This window comes from Podarcis gaigeae (assembly GCF_964106915.1).
Source record: "Podarcis gaigeae genome assembly, chromosome: 4".
Taxonomy (NCBI): Eukaryota; Metazoa; Chordata; class Lepidosauria; order Squamata; family Lacertidae; genus Podarcis; species Podarcis gaigeae.
In genome coordinates this window covers 77,745,053-77,772,678 of record NC_139677.1, presented here as the reverse complement: position 1 = coordinate 77,772,678, position 27,626 = coordinate 77,745,053, and the positions used below count along the sequence as shown (strand labels likewise).

Here is a 27,626-nt window from a genome sequence, read left to right as displayed (position 1 = left end):
GTGAGTGGCAGGGCTGCAGCTCTGGAGGAAGCGTCAAGTGTTGAGCAAGTCCTTAAACCAATAAGAATGTATGTAGAGAAAAGTACATTGATGGAACAAAATCCAATCTTTTGAATCCTAAATTAAGTTGAATGGATTCGCTGGGCTACAAAGGGATTCCAGTAATTGTTTCTAATCAATAAATAAACACAAAGGCAAAGAGGTTCCAAACTGGAGGATTGCTTGATGGTAGAGCCCAAGTTTTAACTAAGGAGTCCCACTAGGAGAAGCCAGTGAAATGTCTTCTGCTAGGGCAGTGGGGCTTGTTGCCCCCCTCTTCCCCCATGTGCTCCCCACAACCCCCAAATTGATTATGGGGGTGTTGGGAGGACCCCAGAACAGCATGGAGGAGCAGAAGAGGGGAGATCATTCCATCTGGCAAGCTGAAATGCTGATGGACTGATCTCCTTAGCACTATGTTGAATGCTTCCCCATAACACTTCAGAAATGGGATGTCCTATTCTGGCCTGACTCTACATCCCACAGGAGAGGCCTGGTCCATGCAGAAGAAGAGGGCAGTGGAAGGCCATGTGGTGGAGTGGAACTGCAGGGCTATCCTCCTGATCATCATCACTGCCATTTACATGGACAGGTCTGGGAAGGGATGGGATATTGGTGAGATCCGGTTGTGCAGGTGTAGCAGCAGAGCCAATCCAGCATTCCTTCTGGGGCACCCATGCAACCTTAACCTCACTGTCGCCTTGTCATGCCCTAATCCTGCACTCCTGCAACACCAGTGCTGGCGTTGGGGCAGCTCTGCCCCACTGCATAAACAAGGGCTTGGCAGCAGATTCATGAACGGACATGGTAGACTCAATTTTTTAAGAAGGCTGAAGCTTGGAAGTGCTACTTTGACTGCTCCCCCATCAAGTAAAATAGGGTGGTCACATTATTTCACCCCCACAAAGACAATGTATTTCCAAAAAAAGTCACATATTTCCATTTGGTAATTCATATGTACAGCTAAAAAATATTTTAAATTGTTACCATTTAAATAAAAATTAGATGCATCTCACCATGAAGAATGATAAGCTGACCCATGTGACTGATAGGCAATTCCAAAACTTCTATTCTGTATCTTCAAGTCAAGCCCCATCTGTGTTCTACATTGAAAGCAGTATGAAACCACTTTAAACAGTCATGGCTTCTCCCAAAGAATCATGGGAAATGTAATTTAAGGCTGCTGAGAGTTGTGAGAACACACCAGCTCCCCTCACAAAGCTACAATTCCCAGAGTCCTCTGGGAAGAGGGATTGACGGTTACACCATTCTGTGAGAGAAATAGGGGCCTGCTAACAACTCAGCACTTCCCATGATTCTCTGGGGGAAGCCATGGCAGTTAAAGCGGTATGAAACTGTTTTAAATGTATGGTGCAGATAGAACGCTAGAACCTGACAGGCTTTTAAACAGAGGGCTCCTTCAAATTGAGGATTGTCTTCTGACAGCCCCCTTGAAGTAGGACAGATGACCGTTTATATCACAGCAATGGCAAGAAACCTGAACAAGTCTTAGAGAAAGGCTTTAATCCAGCCTGTTCCCCACTGTACTAGTTTTCAACTTGTTATGCATACATATACAGTAGTGGATTTAAAAATCGATTCCCTCACCTGAAGTGATTTCAACCCATTATACTGCTTTATTCATACGAACAAAGGAAGGGGCCTCCTATTTGGTGAGAACTGTCTGTCTAGCCCAATATTATCCATTCTGAGTGCCTGTGTTTTTCAGAGACTCAGGCAGCCCCCTCCCCATCATTCAGTCCTTTCAACCAGAGTTGCCAGGGATCTTTTGCATTCAAACCACTCTACCACTGAGCAACAGCCCCTCCTACCCCATGTGTGTGCATACGAGGATATACTCTTCCTTTGAGGATAGCACAACTCAGTGTAGATTATAAATATGACTACATTGAGCCTGTGATTAGAATGCACCTGCTTAAATCTCTGAAGTTCATGGATTAGGATGATACAGAGCTCTGATTCATTTTGTCAGTTTTGTGCTATGTACACAGCATGTAGAGGAATTTGGATCTAATGTTTGCCTTCATTATAATTAGACACTATCTTTTAGCATATAATGACGGTGACAGTCTCAGAAACCCCATCCTTTGAATCTGCATGTTTCTCACACACTTGGCTGCCAAGATCTCCTGGATAGATAGTTTCTAATTAATTGGTTGGTTTGTTAGGACAATTTATTGGATCAGTTCCAGAACCTGCTATTATTCCACAGGCATTTGCTGAGTTACTCCAAAGAAGGATTGAATGAACCTGGAGACTCGCCCCACACCACCCCCAAGCACATCATTTCATTGTAATATTCCAATGAACATGAAGATGGGCCCATCAAACAGGCACATGCTGAGAACTCAGTATGTTCTCATTGGCTGAAAGGAAGAATGGCAGCAGAAATAAGAGAAAGGATCAGATAAAGGAAATAAGAAAAGAGAAGGAAGTTGAGCTTCCAGTATCTCTCTCTATACCTGTATAATATGGGTGATTTTTACGCAAGTGAATCAAAAGCAGTACAGGTATGCTATACATTAATTTTGAATATGGGTGTGCATTAGCTCTCTGCATACCCAAACAACAAGGATAAATTGGAAGTGTTTCAGATCATGATCTCACATTCCTAAGTTGGATCACACTGTTAGCAAACAAGGTGCCTCAAGGCATATTTGGGTCACTTGGTAGTCAAGGTCTGAGTTTATTTTTGGACTTGGTTTTTCCAAAATGTTAGATACACAAATTTCCCTCCTCTTCTTTTCTGAGAAACAAAACCAAGCTGACTGGGGAAATGCCCAGAGGCCTGGCGAGAAGAGGGGTGTTTTTTTTAAAAAAAATCATACATCTCTAAAAAAAATTCATCACAGAAAACAAAAAAGTGCACAGAAACCCATTGATGAATCTGCCTGAAATTTATGTGGAAAAAAACTTTTATACTCGTTTATACTCAATGGAAGCAAAACAGTCCTTCAGATTTACCAGGTCAGATTCAGACACAAAAAATGAATTGAACTGGAACAACACAGAGAAAATCTGAAACAGAGTGGGTTGTTTTCAAATGCCACAGATACAAGGTGAATCTTGTGTTTGCTGCACACATTTAATATAAATAAAGACTGGGGATTTGTTGTTGTTGTTTAGTCGTGTCCGACTCTTCCATAAACAACCACCCTACCCTGTGATTACTGAACACTCCTTTGTAAATGAGTGCAGAATTGTTCAAATGAGGTGAAGAGGGAACATGTTACCATAATCTCTGATCCAGATCCAATCATGCATATCTAGGTAACTGGGACACAATGTTGATCTGGTTGTGCTTTGGGGTATACAATGCGCAAAACCATCCTGCTATCCTTTCAGCTTTAGCACTATTGTTACAGCTACAGTGTTAATGGTTCAAAAATGGCAGTGGTGGTGATTTTTAGACAGTGCCCAGAGACTGTAAGGGTTGCAGCTGCATTTCTGCAGCCCAATCTCAGAATGAAGCAAAGAGACGGAACATTACCCAGCAATTGTCAATGTGGAAACCACATTGGATGCCAATTATCTTCAGAACTAAATTCAAGCTGCTAGTGTGAAGAGATCATTGTATTTGGTGCTGGTAACTGGCTTAATAGCTATTGACACAGACACTTCATGCAATTCCTGATCTGCCCATACAACCCATTCAGTGTAACTAACAAGAAAGCTTTTTCTCATTGAAAGGGCAAATGAAATCACCACTTCTTACTGGTAGGGGAAGATACCTGCAAGTTACTGCACTTGAAATAGTTTCTGTGCTTGAAACTAGGGAGAAGTTGGAGATCTGTTATTCAAGCTGGAATGGAAAGTGATTAATGTTGTTGTTGTTTTTATTGCTGTTAACATTAATCACCTGCCCTCCACCCTAACATCCCTGGGAGGGTTCCAACATTAAAATACAACACAAAAATATATATTAAAGTGATTTATATTATGCAACTGGTTTTTTTGGGGGGGATAAGAACCATGTGTGAACATATTGTCAGCAACTCCTTTGCGGACTCCAATTTCTCTTGTAGCAACTGTAAGCAGTTTGATGTCTCATCCCAAACCGTAATGGAAACCATCCTCTTATGGACCACCAGAATTGTGCAAAGCACAGTGGTTACATGTATAGCCTCTAGAGGGCACCACACTGGCTAATGGTTGCTATGGAATGCATTTTTCAGGACCTGGACCTGCCATGTCCTGAAGGAACCTGCCTCAGGGGGCACCATGACCATGAGGAGAGATTAAAGAAGTTGTGTGTCTGACTTGTCTAGCAATACTTTTAAAAAAGCATTAGCTCTGTCTCAGGCAGCATCTGGATTCCGCTGTAGGCAGCAAAATGTCCTGGAGATGATTTATTTATGTTTTCTGTTCCACCCCTTTTCTCCATCTTGCCACCCATCATTTCCCCTAGTACCTTCTTGTTTCCCTCCAATTTGCTTTGAAATGTTTAAGTATAAGATCTATCTATCTATCTATCTATCTATCTATCTATCTATCTATCTGCCTGTCTTCACATGGCATGGTGATTTGAGCATGCTCTGTAACCGGCTGCATGTGTGTGTATCGAGGCAGGACATGCCTATGTTCATTTATGCGCTATGACATGGTAAGCCTAACCTTCGCTAAGTACCACTCGGAAAGTGTGCCAGCATCTTCATAACAGCTGGCACAGCTGAAAAACTTGCCTGCCTTATTAACACTCGACTTATCTGGAATATGCTCACAGAGCAGAAACGGCTTCATAAATCCTTGTGCAATTTGCATTCTTCTTCACAGTTGCTCATTACGACTGACCTCCCTCCTTCTGCCAGAGCTGATGAGCCTCCCGCTCCCCTGAATTTGAAATGCCTCTCCACTACCACAGCTTATTAGTAGTGGTGGTGGTGATGCTGGTGGAAATGGCAGCTGCAGCTCCTCTGCTAACTTGCCTGTGCTGAGTTGGGAAAGTTGCACAGCCCCCAGGCCTCTCTTATCATATTTATATTTGTCATTTCACTGGTTGGTTCAAGACTGGCTTACTACAATGCACACTATGTGGGGCTTCACTTGACCTGGGAGCTGTACACCATGCTGCAGGAATGAGAACCTGTCAGCATATATCACACCATGACTGAGGGGAGCCCGGGGCCATGTGATATCAACATAACTTTGGGGTGAGGGTGGCCCTTTCATTGAAAATTTCTAAAGCTTGTTGGTTGGACCTGTAAATCTTTCCTCAGAATCCAATTGATGGGAGTAACTATCCTCCTCTGAGGAGATTTTGGGAACTGCATGTGACACCTGGTGAGGTAGAATTACCTTTGGCTAGCCTGGAGTTAATAAGCAGCTGAGACAATGCTGAATAACATGTCAAATAATTTGTAGTGGGTGAGGCCCATATTCCATATGTCACTCAGTTATATACCGTACTTTTCTGTGTATAAGACTAGGGTTTTTTTTACTTTAAAAGAAGGTTAAAAAAGACGCCCCCATATTTTAAACCTTCTTTTAAAGTAAAAAACCCCCTAGTCTTATACATAGAAAAGTACGGTATATATTTGTACTATATTTCCTTGTTAAAAACCTGAAACATACACTTGCCATCTGGAGCAGAAGACAAGGGTAGGGGAGAGGAGCAAAAGGCAGTATTGGTGTCAAAGTTCAAGAGGCAGAAAACACTAGATGCCAAAGGGTTAAGAATCCTCTCTCCTCTCCCCTGGATACTGCCTCTATATTTTAAGTTAGAAGAAAAAGAATGAAAACGCTGGAGAGACAGAAAAAATTACACATATAGTTTATGTCTCATGGATCTTGGGGATATTTTGACAGCTCCTCCTTTCAAAAAATCTGTCTTCTGAAATGCAGTGAGCTCTTTTTAATTGCATCTCATCCATCTATCATTCCAGGTAGAGTCCAGCTGTGATTTTTCCATTTCCCCAATATCCTTCTTTTAATAAGGTGACCAGCACGGGGTAAGTATCATTTCCTTATTATTAATTATTACTATTTCAGCTGTACAGCCATGTGTTCAAGCTGTCTAACTATAGTCCCTAAGAACATGCCCTGATCAGCATTTTATCTTCCCAACAGCACTTCTTGATTGGGGTTTCACTCATTCTGCAATCGGCTGACTGGTGCTTATCCTTCCGTGAACATCCTCTCAGCTGCCAATGTGCACCTTTATGTTTATCAATTACATTTCAAATTTTGTGCTTTTTCTTTTCTTTGCTACTCCCATAGAGCCTCAGACTCTCCCAAAACACACTTAGGACATGGACTTCTACATCATATTGCATCATATGTCATATATTGGCTAGCCATGGCCAGAATCTTTTTCTTTGCACATGAACCTTGCAGTTGTCTGTGACTACCATGATAATCTAGGTGACAAGGACCACAACCCTTGAAGATAGCCTAGTCCAGGCTTCCTCAACCTCAACCCTCCAGATGTTTTTGGCCTACAACTCCCATGATCCCTAGCTAGCAGGATCAGTGGTCAGGGATGATGGGAATTGTAGTCTCAAAACATCTGGAGGGCCGAGGTTGAGGAAGCCTGGCCTAGTCAAAGATGCCATAGGTTTGGACAAATCAATGCGTCTCCTCTGCTCCAGACCTACCAAGATCACTCCGGGAGCAGAGGCAGTGGCATGTCCACTTCTAGCAGGAGGTCAATCATCTCAGAGTCTGACATGTGTCCAGCATGCCCTGGATCAAGGCCCTGGTGACAATCAAGAAATGGCTAGAAAACAGCCTTGCTACAGAGTCAAGACCTTGCTACTGAGGTGTTCCTTGCTGGAGGTGGGCTTCCTTGTTATCCTGATCAACCTGATCTCTGACTTGTTGGTTCTCCAGGGCTCTTAGTACTGAAGGATTTTGAGCCACACGGCAGAGGTGGCAGTAACAAGGCAGTAATGTGGATTGTACTAGATGCTTCCAGGTTCATCCCATGAAAAATGCTGTTGATGCATCACAATCCATTCAGAACACTGGTCGTGCTAGGAGACTCAGGTCCGTTTCTGAATCCTGTTCCCCCTAAGCCATACCCTGCTACTTTGCATTGCTGCCACACACCTTATTTTCTGCAGTTTGATAGGTTTAAGACATACCTGGGATTCTTGATGAATTCCCCAGTCCTGAACTGTGCCCCACCTCCAACCTCTGCTCTGAGCTCTTTCACTCCCAAGTCATGTCCTCAATTTGTAATAATGTAAACCCAAGCTACTTACTGACATTTGAAGCCTACTTCCGCAATCCTCAAATTTAAACTGAACTTTTCCTAGCAAATGTTAAAAAGTAAACATGTTTGCATTCCAAAGCAGATCATATTGCAATTTTTGTTGCTATTCAGAAACAGTAATAGCAGAGGGCTGCATATCACAGGGAAACAATTGCATAGGAAATCCAATTGTCCTTGGAAGAATTATCAGACTAAATTTAGAAATGTCAGTCAGTCATTAAATTACAAAACAGAGGGATTTTAATCCTACTGTAGGTGAAAACGCATTGTAGCCTTAAGTATGGATTTACACATTTATAATAAGACGAAAAATAAGAAGGAAGAAAATCACAGTTGTTGTTTTTTTAAGCTGCAAGTCTAAGACACAGAGTGGAACGCAGTCAGAAACACAGCAACACTGATAGTAGCAATTTGGCTATGGCTAACTTAAAATTGTCCAACTTTTATGGAGTGAGCCAGGACCACACCCATCTCGCAGGTCACATGCAGGGGGAGGATGATTCAATCAGTGGAACAGGAAATTACACTGACTGGATGTCCTCCTGCCTGTGCCCACTCTAGGGAAATAAAGAATGTTGCATTTGACTGTACCAATGGATTACATCCCACAGAGTACAGATTCAGCATAAGATAGAAGGGTTACAGCACAACACTCCAGCAGATCTTGCTCCTGCATTGGGTTTCTAGGAATCTTCTTCAAAAGCCATAGCCATGGACTCAGCACTGAGAGAAGATCAGGCCTCTTTGTTTTCCCAGCTCCAGAGAATTCGGGCTATTGTCCATTTTTTCTTCTTATACTCCAGTGACATCACCTTCAGCCAGGGGAAGAGGGAATAATAGAACTGTAGAGCTGGAAATGCCCAAATCACCTGCAATGCCTGCCCTCTTCTAGAAGCATCACTCGCTAGTATTTTCGGTTGTGACACTTAGTCAAGTAAAGATAAACATAACAGACTAGGGTCATCAACTTATCAAAGAGACCCACTTCAATAGTTCCTTCTACATCAGAATCCCACCTTACAGACATAAAACCACAGGCACAGAAACCCAAATAGGGGGATTATCTGCCTTCCTTCTGTTCAGTCCTACTAGGTATGGGAAGTAGTGACTTGTCCAGTTCTTCCTAGACATAGGGCTGCTGGTGGCACTATGGTCTAAACCACTGAGCCTCTTGGGCTTGCCGATCAGAAGGTCAGTAGCTTGCCAATTGGAAGGTCAGTGGTTTGAATCCCTACAACAGGGTGAGCTCCCATTGCTCTGTCCCAGCTCCTGCCAACCTAGCAGTTCGAAAGTACACCAGTGCAAATAGATAAATAGGTACCACTGCTGCAGGAAGGTAAACTGCATTTCTGTTCACTCTGGTTTCCGTCACAGTCTTCCGTTGCACCAGAAGTGGTTTAGTCATGCTGGCCACATGACCCGGAAGGCTGTCTGTGGACAAATGCTGGCTCCCTCAGCCTGAAAGCACCGCAACCCCATAGTTGCCTTTGACTGGACTTAACCGTCCAGGGGTCCTTTACCTTTTTTCCTAGACATATAATTGGATGCATAAACTGCAAAGAACAAAAGAACAGAGTTCCTGGGCTATGAACTAGTGGAGATTCACAAATAAGCCAAAGGAAAACAGCACCCACCACCTCATTTGATGTGACCATGTGACATTACTGCAACCATGTGACCAGCTGCAACAGAAGACTGGGGTGAATCAGTTAATAAACCATGATATTGATGTTATTACATTTCTATCCCAACTTTCTTCCATCACAGAACCAAGGCAGCAAACAAGTGGTTGTTCCCAAGGAACTGACTAGACTCAGACATCAAATTGCTTAGCTTCAGCTAGAGCATGACCCTCATGGGTTTTCAGACCATAGAGGAAAGTTTTGTTGGTGAAAAATGTAGCCTTATGTATGGATTTACACAAAACAACCAGTGCTACATTTTGGAGTATCTACTAAATGGTGTGCAATCTTCTGCAATTTTCATCATTCCATCCATTTCCCCTCCACCCAAAAGGGATAGAGGCAGTGTTATCCAGATAGTGTGCTCAGGTACTCTTGGCTGCATGGCAACAGCAACCAGGGAATGATTTAACATGACCTTCATTTGGCATCCATAATGTATAGAGCAGTCCCTTGAGATTTCTTTTTTTTATTGTTCAGAGAAAGAGTCTGGATGTGATAATCCATATTATTGATTACTTTAAATTCATTAGTAGTTGGCATGTTCAGTGACACATTTGAAAAATATCCTCAAGTATGCTGATATATTACAGGGAAAATTAGAATGAAGACTTCTATCTCCTTGGGATATTTCTACCTCTGAGGATAGTACTTACTGAGTGGAGAGAGAGAGAGGTATGTGGGATCCAACACAGCATATGCATTCTATAAAATAAATGTTAATTTAATTGCTGAAAGAGGCCACTGGTCAGTCCCGTTTGGAGAATGGCTATTTAAACAAGTGTATGAATATTGATTATGTGGAGCTGAAGGAAATGTTTATCATTCTTAATTGCAATACAATCGTTACTCTGGAGTTAAACATTTGAGCAGAATACTCAATGTATAATGCAAATACAGCCATTAATTTGCCTTGACAAAATCAACAGCAATATGTATATCATCAAAGTATGCCCAGAGACATATTCCAGTTGTAGGAATGAGAGGCCTCTGGAAGAGGCACCAGTATTGTGCTTGGATAAATGGTGGCTCTGTGGCATATCAGAACCCTATTCAACCCAACTTGAGACAGCAATGATTCCATAGACACCTGCTCTCGACTGATGAAAGGGCTTTTTTAAAAATTGCTCTGTTCCACCCTCTGCCACCATCCCACCACTTAGAATAGGCATGACCATCTTAACATGCACACCCACCCACCAGTATTTGTGACTATGGCCCACTATGTGGAATGAAAATTCACACACCCTTATTCCTAGCTCACACATTCACTGAGCTAGCGATCTGATTCATGTGCTAGAAGGAAATGTTGGAATTGAGCACCCACATCATCGCCATCATCCTTTCCAACAGGTCCCTGAAATGTTTATCTAGGGGAAATCCTAGAACTGCCCTATGAAGGGCAGTATATACATATTGTAAATAATAAGTAAGGATAAAGATAGGCAGGAAAGTGGGGGCTTGGGTGAACAGCAGTAGTGGTGTGGCAGAGACATCTTCCTGGCCCACCTGAATGTAGCTGTGGCAGACAAGGTGACAATGAGGGTGGGATGCATTGATGCATTGGAGGAATGCCATATCATTTCTGCCAATGTGGCTGCACAGCCCCACCCATCTGTGCCCAAGCACTCTTTTTTTTGCCCCAGAGCAGTTCGTACAATTAGCATTAGCTGTGTAATGCAACTCCCCCATCCTCTCCTCTCCTCTCCTCGTTCCTCCCTGCATCCTCCAAATCTTCTCCAGAGGGTTGAGGATGTGCTGGGTCATTTACATGGAAAGCAGATGCTCTGTAACTGAGCTGCATCCCTTCCCCTATATTCTTAAATGATAGATAGAGAGGTTTTAGCATCATGCCACATATGACCTTTGGGGGGGGAATGTAGTATGGGGGTCAATATTGCATAGGGCTTAGTTACTCTTGCAACCCTAAGAATAGACACCTGTGCTTTTGTAAACCTTCTGTTTACTTAAATAGAACATGTGCAGGAGATTCTTCTGATGGACCAAGTCCTCTCTGGTGTGTTTCCCTCAATCCAAGACAGAGCAGAAGAGTAACGGATTCTCTTGCAGGAATTCATGTTCTAGACCGAGATTGGAGAACCCCAAGGCATCCAGATGTTGTTGGGCTGCATCTACCACCGTCCCTGGCTATGGGCCATGCTGGCTGGGGGTGATAGGTCAAACAGTACCTGGAAGACCACAGCACTCCCCCTTCCCTAAGTCTAAACCAACGTTTGATTGAACACTGTATAATGTAGAGTTGAGGACATTATTATTCACAAAAAAGCACCCTGGAAAGCTTCAAAGCAAGACAGGAAAACTTCAGGTTTTAATACTAATTAGAAGCTCCTGTCTCCTAGGTGTGAGGTGTTTATCTGTGGAAAGCAGGAGATAGCGTTGCAAAGAAGAAACGTGTACGCCGGGGAATTGAAGATCCAGCAAATGGCTGACTGGATTAAAAAACAACAACCCGCACATGCCATAAAAAAGCAGAACAACAACCAACGCTCCCCGCCCCCACCAACAGCAGATGAATTAAGATGTTGTGCAGCACATGACGGCTTCAACAAAACAGCTCGTGGTTTCCCCCTGCTAATTCAGAAATACCTGAAGATGACGCACCTGCAGCAATAAAATGAAGCCTTTCTCTGCATTATTCTGCAATTCTGTTCTGTATTTTTCTTTTTTGTAAACTGAGCTAATCTCTTGTCCAGATAGGATGTTATAGCAACTGGAATAGTTTAGCATTTGTCACCCGACATAACCCATATATCTTCCACATTGGTGATACCCATGGACCAAACACAGGTGTGCCGTCCAGATAATTCACCCCAAAGAGCTAGTCATTCTTTTTTTTCATGGTTGTCATTTTATAACAGCTATAGAAATTAACTCAATCAGGACATTAAAGTTAATGAGGAGATTACAAGGCAGCATTTATGAAATAGCTTGAAAGGTTTTAAAACATCCCCTCACTATGAGGTAGGCGCTGTGTCACACAAAGGTGTGTGTGTGTTGCTATTTGAAGTACAATGCCAATAGGGCAGCTGGCCAGCTAACATGCATGAAGACAAGAAGATCAGAGCTTTCACGAGAGACAGAAGGAACATCAGAAGTACTAGACCTGTGCATTTTTTTAAAAAAACAACGTTGCATAACACACACACACACACACACACACACAAAATATCTTTGTGCTGTAGCAGCCAATGGAAACAGAGGAGAAGCAGGAGTCTAGAAATTTTGCCTGCCATTTGCTCATGTTCACAGGGAAGCAAACTGCTACCAGAAACCAGGTGGGTCAGAATTAAGTAGCTAATAACAAAGTCTTCATTAGGGTGTTGGAAGTCTGAGGACATAATGTAATATAAGTCTGCTTGATCAGGCCAGTGGTCCCACTAGCTCAGCATCCTTTCACACAGCGACCAAGGAGATGCCTGTGGGGAACTGGCAAGCAGCACATGAGGGCAAGAGCACTCTGCCTACCCATGATTCCCAGCAACTGGTATTCCGAGGCATATGACCCCTGACCCTTGTCATTATGGCTAGCAGCCATTGATCGCCTTGCTCTCCAACATATGTGCCAGCTCCTAGGGGGTGAGTGTTGGAGATAAGCAGTGTCCAGTGCACAGCGGAATGATGAAAAGTACGTGCCAACATGCTCTATATTACTTTATTTACACTTCAAAGCTGGTAATTTACAGAAAAACATTTTCCCTCTGCCGGAGCAGAGAAAGGCATCCTCTCTCCTCCAAAGCACGGAGAGAATCACACTGAACTGCAAAGAACAGTGAAAAACAGGAAACCAGTGTACGTCACATCCAGTCTCCTGTCCCGTGAGAAAACCCAACAGCACTTGACTGTGGAATGTAAACATTGTCTTGTGACAAGCACTTCGCTGCTCAGTGAAGGAAGCAGAAACCAACATCCTCCCCCTTTCTGTGAACATCACTGGGCAGCGTGTTCGTACAATATCAGTACAAACCCAACTTCTGCACATAGGTACAGTGTTGACCCCTTGATACAATCTTGGACAATACATCAGCAGGAATTTCATTACCTGGCATATAGGACACCGTTACGAGTCCCTTTTGAATACGTTCCCTAGCATGTTGCAACTTTAATTGCAAGTGCTTCGTGCTTTGCTTACAACCTTCAGAATTCAGCAAAGCCAAACATGCTTTGTTGTCCTGGTAAACCTGGATTGGACATTTGACAGGAATTTTCATGTCTTTGCACAATTGTAACAACCATTCACAATCCTTAAGTGAATAAGACAGTGCATTCAGTTCAGCTTCACAAGTACTTAAGCTAACTGTTGTTTGCTTCTTGCATGACCAATCAAATAGACCCTGATTGTACTTATAGCAAACTCCAGACGTACTTTTCCTGTCTGTAGTGTCACTTCCAAAACTTGCATCTGCAAATATCTCAAGACCACCAGACTTCTGATTGTTAAATCTCAGTCTGTAATGCATAGTGCCTTTCAAATACCGCGCTATGCGTTTCAGAGCTTTCCAATCCTTAACAGTAGGATTGTTGACTTGTCTGCTTAGCAAATTACAGCTAACAGCAATGTCAGGTCTTGAACATCTGGCAATGAAGTTTAGCTTGCCTAGCACACTTCTGTACAGTGTAGTATCAGAAAATGCTTCTCCAGTGTCATCTACCTGATAACCTGTTGTCATCGGTGTGTCTACAGGGTTAGCATCCATCAGGTTTAGTTTGCTTAACACATCATCAATTTTACGTGACTGGTGTATTAGAATGTTACCATCTTGATCTCTCTCTATTTCCAGAGATAGGTAGTTGTTTACCTCACCAAGATCTTTCATGTCAAAGTGCTCTTTCAATTGAGCTAGGGCGTTATTGTACATTGTGACATCCTTCCAAAAGAATAAAAGATCATCAACATAAAACAAACAATACAGTTTCTTTTGCCCCTCCTCTTTGACAAATACACATGGATCAGCTTTCCCTTGCTTAAAACCTAGAGAAAACAATACTTCAGTGAGTTTTGTGTGCCAACACCGTGCACTTTGTTTGAGACCATAAAGGGACTTCTTCAGAGCACAAACAAATCCCTGTTTTACCTGTACGCCATCAGGTGGAAGCATATAAAGTGATTCATCTAGAGATCCGTACAGAAAAGCTGTATTCACATCATGGTGACTAATGTGTAGATTCTCTTCTGCAGCTAGCTTGAGCATAAGCCTAATGCTCTCATACCTCACTGTGGGTGAGTAGGTCTCGTGATAGTCTTCACCTGGTACCTGTGCAAAACCTCTGGCTACCAATCTGGCTTTGTGTCTGACTATCTTGCCATTTTGATCAGTCTTCGCTTTGAAGACCCATTTGCTTCCAAGCAGTTTCATTCCTGGAACTACTGGAACAAGGTCCCATGTTTTGTTCCTTTCCAAGGAATCAAGCTCAGCCTTCATGGCATTTAACCATGGCTCAGCTTCCTTTGAATCCAAATCCTGGATTTCTTGGAAACTTGAAGGTTCAAACACCTTCTTGGAGCTTTTAACAGCTGTTACTGCTATCTTAGCAAACTCATCAGCAAATCTCTTTGGAGGTCTGCCTTTTGTTGCTCTCTGTGACCTGCGAATTAGCCTTAAGTCTTCAACACTCTCTTCTTCCTTCTTAGGAGAAAAGTGACCTATTGTGAACAATGGTTCCTCCAATTCTTGATCAGAGCTTTCAGAGGGTCGCATAGAGGCTTTCGCACTCTTGAAATCCTCTGAATCACCCGATTCAGTTTCAGACTCAGAATCAGAACCTTCATCAGTGGGTGTGGGTTGTTGCGGTTGCTTTTGACTATCCTCAGTTTCATCACTGTCATCAGGATAACATTGGAAAATTCCCACATTCTCCCCCCACTTGGCATTGTACTCAACACTTCTTGTGAGCTTAATTGTCTTAGAGTCAGTCATCATTATTCTGTAAGACCCTTTCTGATAACCTAGAAAGATACCATGCAATCCACGCTTGTCTAACTTGGAGTTTTGTGGTGAGTGAACCCACATGTCAGAACCAAAAATTTTCATGTGTTTGATGTATGGCTTCTTGCCAAACATCTTCTCATATGGGGTACAACCAATCGCTGAAGATAACCTGCGATTATAACTGTAAACAAAACACGAGAGAGCTTCGGCCCAATAACTCTCTGGAAGATTGGCATCATGCAGCAAGGTTTTTAACCCTTGAAGCAATGTCTGATTTGCTCGTTCCGCAAGTCCATTCTGCCATGGCGAGCGAGGACTAGACAAATCGTGTTGAATTCCTTTCTCAGTCAGAAAAGCTTCAAACTGCTGAGAAGTGAATTCTCCCCCGCGATCACTGAAAAGAGTCTTTACCTTCTTTCCATGCACATTTCCCAACCAAGCACAGAATTCCTTGAACCTTGGAAAAGCCTCTGATTTCTGCTTGAGATTGTACACATAAATATACCTGGAAAATGCATCAATGAGAACCATGAAGTACCTGTTTCCACCCAAAGAGGGCGCTAGTGGTCCAACCAAATCAGCATGAACAACCTGGTATGGTTCTGTAGCTTGCCTACTAGACACCTTACCTTTCGCAGCCATTTTTACCTTGTTTGCTGCGCATGCCTTGCACTTCATGTGGTACCTGCAGGGTTTAATAGTCATACCTTCAACCAAGGCAGGCATTTTAGATACTGCCTCAAAATGCAAATGACCAAATTTTCGATGAAAATCGTGAATACATTCTGCATGCAAACTTTTGTTAGAACCTGCAATGCAACAAGTGTCATCCTGCACAACATCATCAAAATACAAAACATACAAACGATCAACATATTCAGCATGCAATACATAATCATTTTTCTTTGTGATGATGCACCTTTTGTTCTTAAAGGAAACGTCAATTTTCCGCTCATTCAGCTGTCCAACGCTGAGCAGATTATGCTTAGCTTCTGGCACATAAAGCACATCCTGTATCGATAAGTCCAAACTGTGAAGAACAACAGTTCCGTAGCCTTTACTGGGAATTGTGTGGTCATCCGCCTGGTGAATCGCACCTTCCTGCGGTGTGAAAGACACGAACAGTCGCTTATCGTTGCACATGTGATGCGTTGCAGCCGAATCAACAACGAAGAAAGATCTAGACGTCTCCTGGACCTCTGCAACCTTTGGAGTGAAGCGTGAGACCATTGCCTTGTGCTGCGTTGTCCTGGACACCGGACCTTTGCCTTTGCCTCGGCCTTTTCCACGCGATGAGCTTTCGCTGCGCTGCTCTGTCTTGGCCCTGGGATATCTGCATTCCCTCTTCATATGGCCTAGACGTCCACACGTGTAGCATTTCACTGCCTTCAAAGCTTTGGCGCCATCTGGTGGTTCCACTGCACTATGGGATGACGTCTGTGAAGACTCCCCCTTGCCCATGCAGCTATCACCCTGGCGGTCTGCTTCATTCTGAATCATGGCAGTATCACAGGCTACTGTGAGTTGAGCATTTGGCTGATCAGCATCAAATTCCCCACTTGCCTCAGCCAGCCTTCTGCAGCTAGCCATCATGACTCTGGCATTAGCCTTCTGCGTCATCTTCGCTGCTTTAAATCAGGCTGCTTTATACAAGCTGCGTCTGTGTACAGCTGCTTCATTCCAAAAGCAAATTCAAAACAGCCTCTGCCTTTGAACCTGTGCCTTTCTGCTTAACTGCTTTGCTTATCTGCAGCTGCTTCAAACCGCATTCCAAAGGCAAGTTCAAAAGTGAAAGTTCTCTCTGCTGTCTTAAATTCATGCTGCGACACTGCTGCAGCTGCTTTACTTTCGATTTCCCCCAGCATAGGAAAAATTTATCCTTCTAGCCTTTTGCCTGTGCCACGGCAAAACCGGCTATAAAAGTTCAAAGTCCAGCCATAAAGCCATTAATTAGAAGCTGGCAGGCTGCCCGGAGCTGTAGCACATACCTCATCAAATCATCTTGACGCGCAGAGATATCGTCCGATCCGGCCCTCTGCATTCCGATCCTTTGCCGGCACTCCAATTCTTTGCTCCTTTGTTCCTTTGCCAGGAGCCCGACTTCTGGAGTCCATTCTCAAAACACTGCGTTTTTCTGGGCCCGGAACCAAATGTTGGAGATAAGCAGTGTCCAGTGCACAGCGGAATGATGAAAAGTACGTGCCAACATGCTCTATATTACTTTATTTACACTTCAAAGCTGGTAATTTACAGAAAAACATTTTCCCTCTGCCGGAGCAGAGAAAGGCATCCTCTCTCCTCCAAAGCACGGAGAGAATCACACTGAACTGCAAAGAACAGTGAAAAACAGGAAACCAGTGTACGTCACATCCAGTCTCCTGTCCCGTGAGAAAACCCAACAGCACTTGACTGTGGAATGTAAACATTGTCTTGTGACAAGCACTTCGCTGCTCAGTGAAGGAAGCAGAAACCAACAGTGAGGCAGTTTTAGCCACCCCGATGGTATTTTTGAGGGTGCCAGGCCCCCTCAATGTTAGAAGGCATTCGGCTCTGCCCCTGGCTCCTCACCATGTTGCGTTGGGCCCCCCTCTATCAACTTGAGAAGATGGTGCCTCAGCTCTCCATGGATTTGTCCAATCCTCTTTTAAAGCCATCCCAGTTGGTGGCCATTGCTAACTCCTGTGGGAGGTAGTTCCCAAGTTTAACCATGTGCTGCCTGAAGAAGTAGCTTCTTTTATTTGTCCTGAATCTTTCAACATTCCCCTTCATTGGATATTGATGAAGTGTTATGGGGGATGGAGAAAAACCTTTCACTATCTGCTTTCTTCATACCATGCATTAACTTCCATCATGTCACCTCTGACTTGCTTTTTCTCTAACCTAAAAAGTCCCTTTTCCACATAGGGATGTTGATCTATCCCCTTGACCATTTTGGTTGCCCTCTTCTGGATCTTTTCCAACTCTACAATATGGTCTTTGACCAGAACCGTCTGTGCTGTTCTAAATGCAAATTCTTGGCAGTGGTGTCACTGTTGCTTACTGGGAAGGAGAGGGGAAAGGGTCAGGGGATGGGGAGGTCGTGGCTGCCTAGTCTAAATGTTCAGAGCACTGGATTGGATCCACTGGTTCACCTGCTGTTAGGATGCTGTTGGCGGCTCCCGGCCGGTTGCCCAGGAAAGTATAAGACAAGGAAAGGTTTCTTACAGTCCTTTTCTATTTATAGGGAGAGGCTATAGAACCCAGCCTCTTGGATAATGGCAGTGTCCCAATTGAATTTCCACCCCCCCACCCGTCTCTCCCACTTCCTCATTCATCATTCTCATCATCTCTCCCACAGGTGCTGCTAAGTGTCCTCTGTCTTTGAGCTCTTTGCTCTTCTACTTTTAAGGCTCGCCGGGTTCTGGGAGATGGAGGGTCTGGAATACTTTCTAATGACAACGTGTCAGCCAGGTGTTGCTCTGGCTCTCCCATGATTTCCCAACTTTCCCCCTCATCTGCCTCTGAGCTGTGACCTCCCTCAAACCCCTGTTGTAAATCTAGACTGTCTTCCTCTTTGTCCTTCCTGGAAGTGTCAGGAAGGGGAGGCGGTCTCCACCATTCCTCCTGTACCCAGTCCCTGATACCTGCACAGTTCTGAGCTCCCTGCCACCTTGGTCCTCACCCTCTCCCTCCTGGTAAGCGGCATTGACGCTGCTGCTGAGGTGTTAATATTATGGCTGTGTCTCAAGTGGCTCCTGTCTGAAAGTCAATGAGCATGCACAGAGTGCCTGTCTCAGACTACTCAATAACCACAATATATTGCATACAAACTAGGGAGAAGAGTTTCAAAGTGGGAGCTGGGAGTCTGCAGGGTCATTAGTTAAACTTATGGAACTCTTCAATGCAGGGTAAAGCCAAATGTGGAGACCAAATACTTATCACAACTTTAAGAAATTCTGGACAGTTGTGTGGCACTTCTGAACATTCATTAAGTGGGTTTAAAAATGTATAAACTATAGCAGCCCGTGTGTCTGAGAGCATAAATCTAAGCGCTGACTGACTGAAGTTGGATAGAAACTTCCACTGCAAGCTTATTAGCACATAATTGTCTGTTATGGGTGTTTTATGTCTTCCACTGATGCATCTGCTAGACGCTACTGTCAGAGATGGGTTATTGCTCTAGATAGATTATTGCTTTGATCCAGTATGTAAATTACTATATTCTATGGCAATCTCATGCTCTTCCTCCTATTTCTCCCTCCGCTGCTGACCTTCCTGTCGTGATGCATAACAGTAGGATGACAACATGGCTATTTCCCACTTCATTTTTGCCCTTAATGCTTAATCTAATCTATCAGGAATTGCTCAGAAACAGTCAGTAGTGATTTTGCCCTCCTTCCGTTCTGAACTGAAAGAAGCTCAGTGTATTATTTCTGCTATACTTTGGGAGGCTCATTCAAATAACCCAAGTACCTATGTCTGGCCACAAGTTGCAATGGAAATAGTTGAAAACGCACTAGGACAAGGGCCCCCATTCTGTGGTTCCTGGAAGAATACAGCATATTTGTGGATTTGTGGCTGAAGATGAGAGACGGCATGTCAATCACATTCACTATCTCGCATTCACTCTGCTGGAAACCCAGCCAGATGGACAGGGTATAAATAATATTATTATGATTATTATGATTATTATTTTATTTCTTAGATTGATTTTTAATGTAATAGAATTTGGGATTCAAATTGTAATACAAAGGAATAAAAGAAGCAGTATAAAGACAGTTAAAAATCATATAGCATCTATGCTACAATCAGGAAAACAACAACATTAAGTGGTCCACCAAGACTGCAATTGTCATTGTCAAGTGGTCCATGAGGGAAAACATTTGGGAACCAGTGCATTAGATGAAGGAGGGAGGAGGAAGCTAATCACCAGCTCCACAACTTGGCTTCCTGGAGGCATCTGGTCCTTAATCTCCTCCATCACATCATGCAGATGCCACAACCTTGCCTAGTCCCAGGATGCAGAAGCTGTTGCCCTCAGTTGTTGCTGGAGTACAACTTCCATCATCCCTGACCTTTGGCCATGCTCACCAAGATCAATAAAAGGACCAATATAAACAACAATAAACACTGGTTGGTAAAAAAGAAATCCACATTTCAAAGCCTCTTTTGAATACTACAGTTTTGAAAAGAGGTCTAAGAGGAGGCAGGGGTGATTCCTGCTGGATCTCTCTCAGCTTGAAGTTCCATAGGGCAGGGTCTGCCATCCTGAAGGCACAGTCCCTGGTAATGACCAACCAAACCTCAGGGGCACAGGGGACCATTAGAGGTGCCCCATCAGAGGATCCGCAAGATCAAGGGGAAGCCTAAGGAACTATGTGGTCCTTAAGATACTCGGGACCCAGTTTGCTTAGGCTTTTTTGAACTAACTTTTAGCAAACTGGCAGCTAGAGCACCTGTGTCAGCAGAGGGATAACATGTTGCCAGCATCCTGCTCTAGCAAGCAGTAGGGCTGCTGCATTCTGCTGCTTACTCCTGAATTATAAGGGGAGAAATCTCTTCTCTTTGACAAATTTAAAGTATTGGGCTATTGGGCTGCATATTTTTAACATTCTTATCTTCCTCACAGCTTTTATTCAATCTTATGCCTGCTGTTTCTTTCCACCCTTCAGGTTCCGTTCATTGTGCTACACTTGAGGTGAGGCATGCAATGAATGGTAAATATAGCACTTAACCGCTGTTTGCAAGTTATTCATTTACAATGCTGCTATTTAACTGTTACGGTGGTAGAGCACATGTGCTGCATGCAAAAAGTCCCTGGTTCAATCACCAACTAGGTCTAGGAAAGACTGAACCGATGCCCATCAGTTTGACCATCGGTGGGGAACCTTTTATAACCTGTTCAAGGAGGCTTCCAGGCAGACAAAAGCAGAAAAGAAGGATGCGGAGCAGGGACACTGTGGGGAGATGCCTGGAAATAAGGGGTGTTCCTTGGAGCAGGGATATTGGCTGGATTCAGCCCCAAGAAGCCCTGGGCCTGAGATTCCTTATTACTTGGATGAGACAATGGTAAACAAAGCTTTTATTCTTGATTAGCATATCCTCCAAGTGTCCTGATTTTCCAGGGATGGTCCTGGAATGACAAAAGCTGCCCCAGCTTCTGTGATTTGATCCCTATTTCCGCCACCAAGCCTGGGGAGGAGGATAAGCCAGTGCTTGTCCCGAGAGGTGGAAGTGAGGGAGCATCCCATGACCTTTCCATGGCTGCTGCTGCTGGCCTCCTCACCCTTGGACAGCTTGTGGTGTAGTGGTTAAGAGCGGTGGACTCGTAATCTGGTGAACTGGGTTCACGTCTCCGCTCCTCCACATGCACCTGCTGGGTGACCTTGAGCTAGTCACACTTCTCTGAAGTCTTTCAGTCTCACTCACCTCACGGAGTGTTTGTTGTGGGGGAGGAAGGGAAAGGAGAATGTTAGCCACTTTGAGACTCCTTAGGGTAGTGATAAAGCGGGATATCAAATCCAAACTCTTCTTCTGGTGAGGAGGAAGAGAGGCTGCTGCTGCCGAGGTCCAAACCCACACAATGCGCTAGCTCTGAGAGGCAGGGAGAAGGCAGGGCTGCCATGGGCGGGAGAAAGTGGTAATGGCTCTGTGGGGGGTGGGGGGCTCAAGGAGGGCCAGTTGGGCAGGGGGGGGGGAGTGAGAAATGCCCCTATTTTCACTGAAGGAATGTTGGAGGGTAAGGATTAGGCCTGGATTAGGCACAGCATATTCACAAACTTCTCCAACCAAGCCACCCATCTGAATCAGGTCTCCAGGAGCTGGCCTCCTGGGTCATAGCTGTTTCTCTTATAGGGACTGTATGCCAGATCCTTAGTTGATGATGCATATATTACACCTCCGGCATTGACAATCCTGAGCTAGAAGGAGCAATATGATGACTCAATACAAGGCAATCCTCTGGCCTCTCACCCCTCCTCAGTTGCCTAAGATTGATTCATTAGGTGTCTCAGGGAGATTCACACGTGCTTGTTCATCGGATCACAGCTGCAGTATCCTATGATGACTTGCCAGAGTCAAAAAGCCATTACTGGAGAGACACTACAAACAGAGGTATCAAATGGCTTCTCATCAGTTCAAACACAGTCCTTTCCAGTGGAGGTAATTCACACACCCAGTTGTAAATCATCAAGTGACAGTTTTAAGTTGATGAGACATTGAGTGATATATGCATGTGCGAATCAGCTCCGACAAATGTCGGATATATACTTGTTTCTTTCTCTCTCTCTCTCTCTCTCTCTCTCTCTCTCTCCAGTTCGTTATTTAAAAATCTGCTTTCTCTTTCTTGACTTGGGCCTACCATGCCAAATTTGAAAATGCCTGGATGCTAAATGCTCCTTTGAATCATGATTATTGGCTATTCAAAGTTCCTGCTGTAAAATTGGTCACCAAAGTGGCTCCGTGTTCAAACTGCTGCCTGAATGAGTAAGCCTTTGTTAATTACTTCTGCCAGGCACTAATTTAGTTTCATAATAAATGGTTCTCAGCTGTTGGCCTGAAATTTACTTTCCATTAACTTTGTTTGTATTGCAAGTGTTTGAAGTGCTAAAACTTTTTTTTCTATTTAGGCCACTATATATTGGAAGTGACTAAACTATTTACATCGGCATATAACCTTGCTCTTTGCTTAGCTGTAATTCAGTAGCTTTTCATGCTGTGATGAAGAGTTCAGCATAACTCCAAAGCCTGCACACATTTGCAGTAATAGAGCATCAGGAAAAATTACCACGAACATTTGATTCCCTAATCTAATCAGTAATGTAATCCTAATAGCAATAATACTTAGTTCATAGTGTGTTCCCCTCTCTCCCAAAGCATTTGGTTTACATCAGTTCAATTATCCTTGCAAGGTAGGATAGTATTATTATCCTCATCTTATATGGGGAGAGCTGAGGCTGAGGATTACATTAGGCAGCAATGCAGGAGATGTATAGATAGACCTCCAACACTTAAAAAGCCCAAAAGCAGCAATGACTTCCAGATTCTGTGAAGGAATATCAGCAAAGGCTCACAATGCTTGAGGAATTAGTTCTTTGCAAATCTAGAATGAACTGTCCAGATCTGCATATTCTGGATGTAAGTGTGATTAGAATATGCATCTTTATCATTCCAGTTTTCCATGTCTATTCTCTGATGTACTTCATTTTGTAACGTATGTGTTTAGGAATGCATGCTTTATGAGCTAATACTTCAAGGGAAGCGTAGTCAGAACAAACAGAGACCAAAAATAGACTGATATATCTATCCCAAGGAGAGAGCAGTTGGTTGGCCATTCTTCCTGCTGCTTTTTGCCTGTTCAAAATTGCCTTACCTGAGCTGCTTTACTCCCCATAGGTATGTGGCTCTCGCACCTTTTTGCCCTCCCCCAAATTCATTTCTATGGATGGAGGGCATAGCCTTGCTTCTAGACCCCCACATTTCTCCCCACAGTTCACTGGAGTCCCTAATGTAGGGGCTGGCTAAGCCGTTTCCTTATTTTTATGAATGGACTGCAGAGATGAATGTTCCGCTTCATGACTTTATCCTCAGATCTACAGTATGTTCATGAGCTAGTTAAAATTAAACTTAGCTATCAAAATGCTAAACCTGATAGCTCATTTATCTTTCTGTCTCCCAACTCCATGTTACAATACAGCTGTGATTGATCTTGCGTCTTCAAGGTACTATATGGTATAAAAACTAAGAGAAGATTAATTAAAAGCCGTCGCATTCAGACAGGTTTTTAAATAAGTTTTAGATTTAAACAATATATCAGCTGAAGCAGAAAGACTCTAAGCCCCAGAGCCTATGACTCCAAAGTATATATATTTCTCTCTGTTTTGGGACATCTGGATATTCTTGCTCACGACTGGGCTAACTTCAAAGATATACAGAGTCAAATGTTCTGGACTAACGCAGGGAAATGTATATATTGACATTTAAAAATAATCTTCGGAGCAGGGGTGCCTCTAGAAGTGACTGGACTTGACAACAGCCTCTGAAGGCTTCTTTATATTGCAGCTTACCATACATCAAGCCTGCCTAGTGTAGGATCACAGGACACATGAAATCATCTCAAAAATTAACCACAACATTCCCCCCTCCCCATTAATGCTGCTGTCATATATACTCTGAATATGTTAATTTTTTTTCTTGAGTGCCAAGAGGGGAAAAGAAATAGCAACAGGATGGCAGTGGATTTCAGAAAGACTGGGATTTGGTTAAGGCATTTATTGGATGGGCCAATAAATGGGGGAGAAATTAATTCAGCTCACAGAGCGCTTCTCCTCAGACCAATACGTGAACCAAACCGAACACTGTGATGCGGTGCTCCACCCCAAAAATGCATTGAAAAGCATATATCTGGCAAATGTGCATATCAGCGATAACAGCATGCAAAGATGTATTATGCTGGGGTAGATTGCTTGAGAAAATGTGTATGTCAGGAGAAATGCATGCAAAATGCATATGAATTCTCATGCAGATTTTTATTTTATTTTATCCCCCCCCCCCAAACTGATCTTAATACTAGAAAAATGAGAAAGCAAGAGAAAGCGAAACTGGTGGATTTTGTCCCTCTCTATAGTATTTGCATGGTGTGTTTGTATGGTTGGTATGCAGGTGGCAAACTCTGTCTCATATGGAGTCATACAAGTGATGTCAAGTGTGGCAATGGGTCTTCTTGTGGGCACTCAACTGCTCAGATCTCTGATTCTCATGACTTTCAATTCTTCTCACTCAGATAAAAAATGCAGATCACTACAGTTGGCCCAAGATATTTTGCTGCTTGAAATGATGGGTGGTCCTCCCCTCCCATTCCAAGTGCAAAAGTCAGGTGACTCTCACTCTAGCAATGGTGACAGGACAGCATCCTGGATTGCATGTGGGGCAGGAGGCCTCCACACACAGCTCTGTTGTCCAATACCTTGCAGCCACCCACTGTGGGCTTTCCTTAGCGGCAGGCCCACTGCAGCATCTACAGATGTGCTAATCATGGTGTTGATGCAGGAAGATGGGGGACAGGATGTTTGTGCCTGTCTGGACCTGATGCTGTCACTTGATACAAATGAGACTGGCTTGTGCCCATTCTCTGCCTTTGGAACATCCAATTTTGGGTCTTCCCATGGGCAGGAATTCCACCAGTGGCCTTCCTTCACCCCACACATCTGATGGCCAGCAGGAGGCTGTTTTAGCTAGAAAGTGGGTGGTGGGACACCTTCCCTCATTCCAACTCGGTGTGAGGGTGGTGGAGGATTGCTGCTAAAAATCCAAGGACTTAAAACTAAGATGAAAAGGGGCATTCAATAGATATTATTTTAATTCCCTCCTCAAATCCATCAGAGAAGTACACAGGATGTGGTCAGAAAGTTTGTCCCATATTCCCATCAACCAAATGTTTTTGGCTGATGATACACAAAGTCTAATTATTATTATTATTATTATTATTATTATTATTATTATTATTATTAATTATTTGTACCCCACCCATGTGGCTGGGTTTCCCCAGCCACTTTAATGGTAAAGCTTGCTTTGAATGTGTGTTGGAGAGCCTCTGTATGGTCTTCCAGCGTTGCACATGATATTCATCGGTATGGCTTTTCCACACATGACTATCCTTGCTGGATCACTTAATATTTCAACTGGGCAACAGATGCATGTATATAAGTCTGCGGAAATCTAGGACTGTTTGGTACAGGTACAAAATAAGGAGTTAAAAACAAACTATCTTACAACCATGACTATATAGCACAGTAATTTTTTTGTTTCAACAGTTCTACAGGAAAAAGTAATCTGATTGGTGTAACAGCAGTGCGATGGGAACATTTCCCCCTTTTATATTGCTATTAGAGGCACAGAGGCTGGATCTTATATTGAATCTTGCTAACAATAAGTGGGGGGGGGGACCACTGTCTATGAATACTCCTGGCTATGTCTGCTGAGCACATTTCAAACACAAGGAGTTGAAAAATAAAAATAAAATTGCAGGATGTACAGGGTCTAACAAAATTCATTTCACTGAAAACTGTAGGGACAGTTCTGCCCTCAGCCTGATCAGATTCTGCACAGCTGTATAAATGTGCAAGTTTTCCAGAAAAATCAAAAATTGTCAATTTCTTCAAATTAGACACTTTTCATGCTGTGTGATCTATTTCCTGACACCGGTAATTAACTCTTTATATTAGCTCAGCAAGTTGCTTTTGTTCAGCACTTATCCTGACTCCCTAGTCTTGCCTCTAAACTAAAGGTTATCTGCCTGGGATATGTCAGGCACTGGTTGCTGATGATGTTTTGCCACATTGTAAATGGGATGTTCTCAGAACTAATTTGAATTTCAATCATACGGCAAAAAGGACATCTCCTTTCTGCCCTATTGTCACTTGACTCTACACAGGTGAATTAATGCCAGACTCATTTAATTTTCCTTGGCTGGGTTCCGATAACTCAAGGCACCCACACTGAGTAATCTCCCATGGCAGAAAAAAAGCAATCAGTGACTAAGGTTTTGGTGTTTTTTTTTAGTGTCGTCTCTTAACCTTCAGTAAGCTGATGAGAGAGAGGGGTCCACCCCCTCGTGACAGAGTGAGTCATCACAGGACAACACATAGAGTTTCAACTGTACCTGGATCAGAAATACCATTAGCACACTAGTAAGAACACCAAGGGCACTACGTACATGAAATAAAAATAAAATAATGTTTTAGGCAGGAGAGTCAGGCATTCAGTGATTTTTGGCAACTAGTAAGTCTGATGTAAATGCACACCACGTTTGGGTGTTCTCCCTAGAGTAGGGTAGGAGTTAAGACAGGGGTCAGCAAACATTTTCAGCAGGGGGCCAGTCCACTGTCCCTCAGACCTTGTGGGGGCTGGACTATATTTTCGGGGGGGGGGGGGATGAACGAATTCCTATGTCCCACAAATAACCCAGAGATGCATTTTAAATAAAAGCACACATTCTACTCATGTAAAAACATGCTGATTCCAGGACTGTCCGCGGGCCAGATTTAGAAGGAGATTGGGCCAGATCCGGCACCCGGGCCTTAGTTTGCCTACCCATGAGTTAACAGATGCTGAAGCATAGCAACTTTTGATGACCAGTCAACATGGTTTGCTATACCTGGACCAGAAAGAGAGCTAATACCCCAGGGCTGCTGATCATGACATGAAGCATTCATTCTGACCGGCAGATTTACACATGGTATCTAGTTTCGCACAAATGGAGAAGGAGCTAGTGGTTCAGTTAGGAGATAGCAGAGCATATCTGTTGTTCGCAAGCTGTGGACATATTTGCTAAATGTAGTCTTCAGAGGGAGGTAGCGTTCCAGGTAAAAGATACTGATATGGAACTAATTTCATCTACCAGCCCTCCTGGCAAAAGTATACCTTATCTAGTTCTTTGGAATGGGGGATGAACAAATGGTACACTTATGAGACCATGAAGTGTAGCAATTTTTAACAACCAGTTGACATTTTGCTACACCTGCCTCAGAGAGAAAAATAATGTTCGGATGAGAAAAAACTGGCATGGCTTCAAATTAGACCAGCACAAACGCACCCAATGTATTATTTACAGCTCTCCTGGAAAGGAGTGGTTCAGATAAACTATCCCAACATGAAGCTATTTTAACTATTTATCATCATAGAATCAAAGAATTGTAGAGTTGGAAAGAGTTGTGTGGGATCCTGCCCACAGCCATCCCTGGGTGG

At 43.4% G+C, this 27,626-nt stretch overlaps 2 long non-coding RNA genes across 3 annotated transcripts; both read left to right on the top strand.

Annotated features, from left to right (window-relative positions):
* The first annotated feature begins 1,214 nt into the window (after nt 1-1,214).
* On the top strand, nt 1,215-11,608 carry LOC310843844. 2 transcript variants are annotated; one of them, XR_014563684.1, is made up of 4 exons: nt 1,215-1,386; nt 5,943-6,008; nt 9,549-9,630; nt 11,316-11,608. It is a non-coding gene; the product is annotated as an uncharacterized lncRNA (long non-coding RNA). The 2 variants fall into 2 exon arrangements; XR_014563685.1 differs by lacking the exon at nt 1,215-1,386 and adding an exon at nt 1,393-1,712.
* A 498-nt stretch (nt 11,609-12,106) lies between these two features.
* On the top strand, nt 12,107-26,620 carry LOC310842728. The gene is made up of 2 exons (XR_014563325.1): nt 12,107-12,251; nt 26,442-26,620. It is a non-coding gene; the product is annotated as an uncharacterized lncRNA (long non-coding RNA).
* Nucleotides 26,621-27,626: the final 1,006 nt, after the last annotated feature.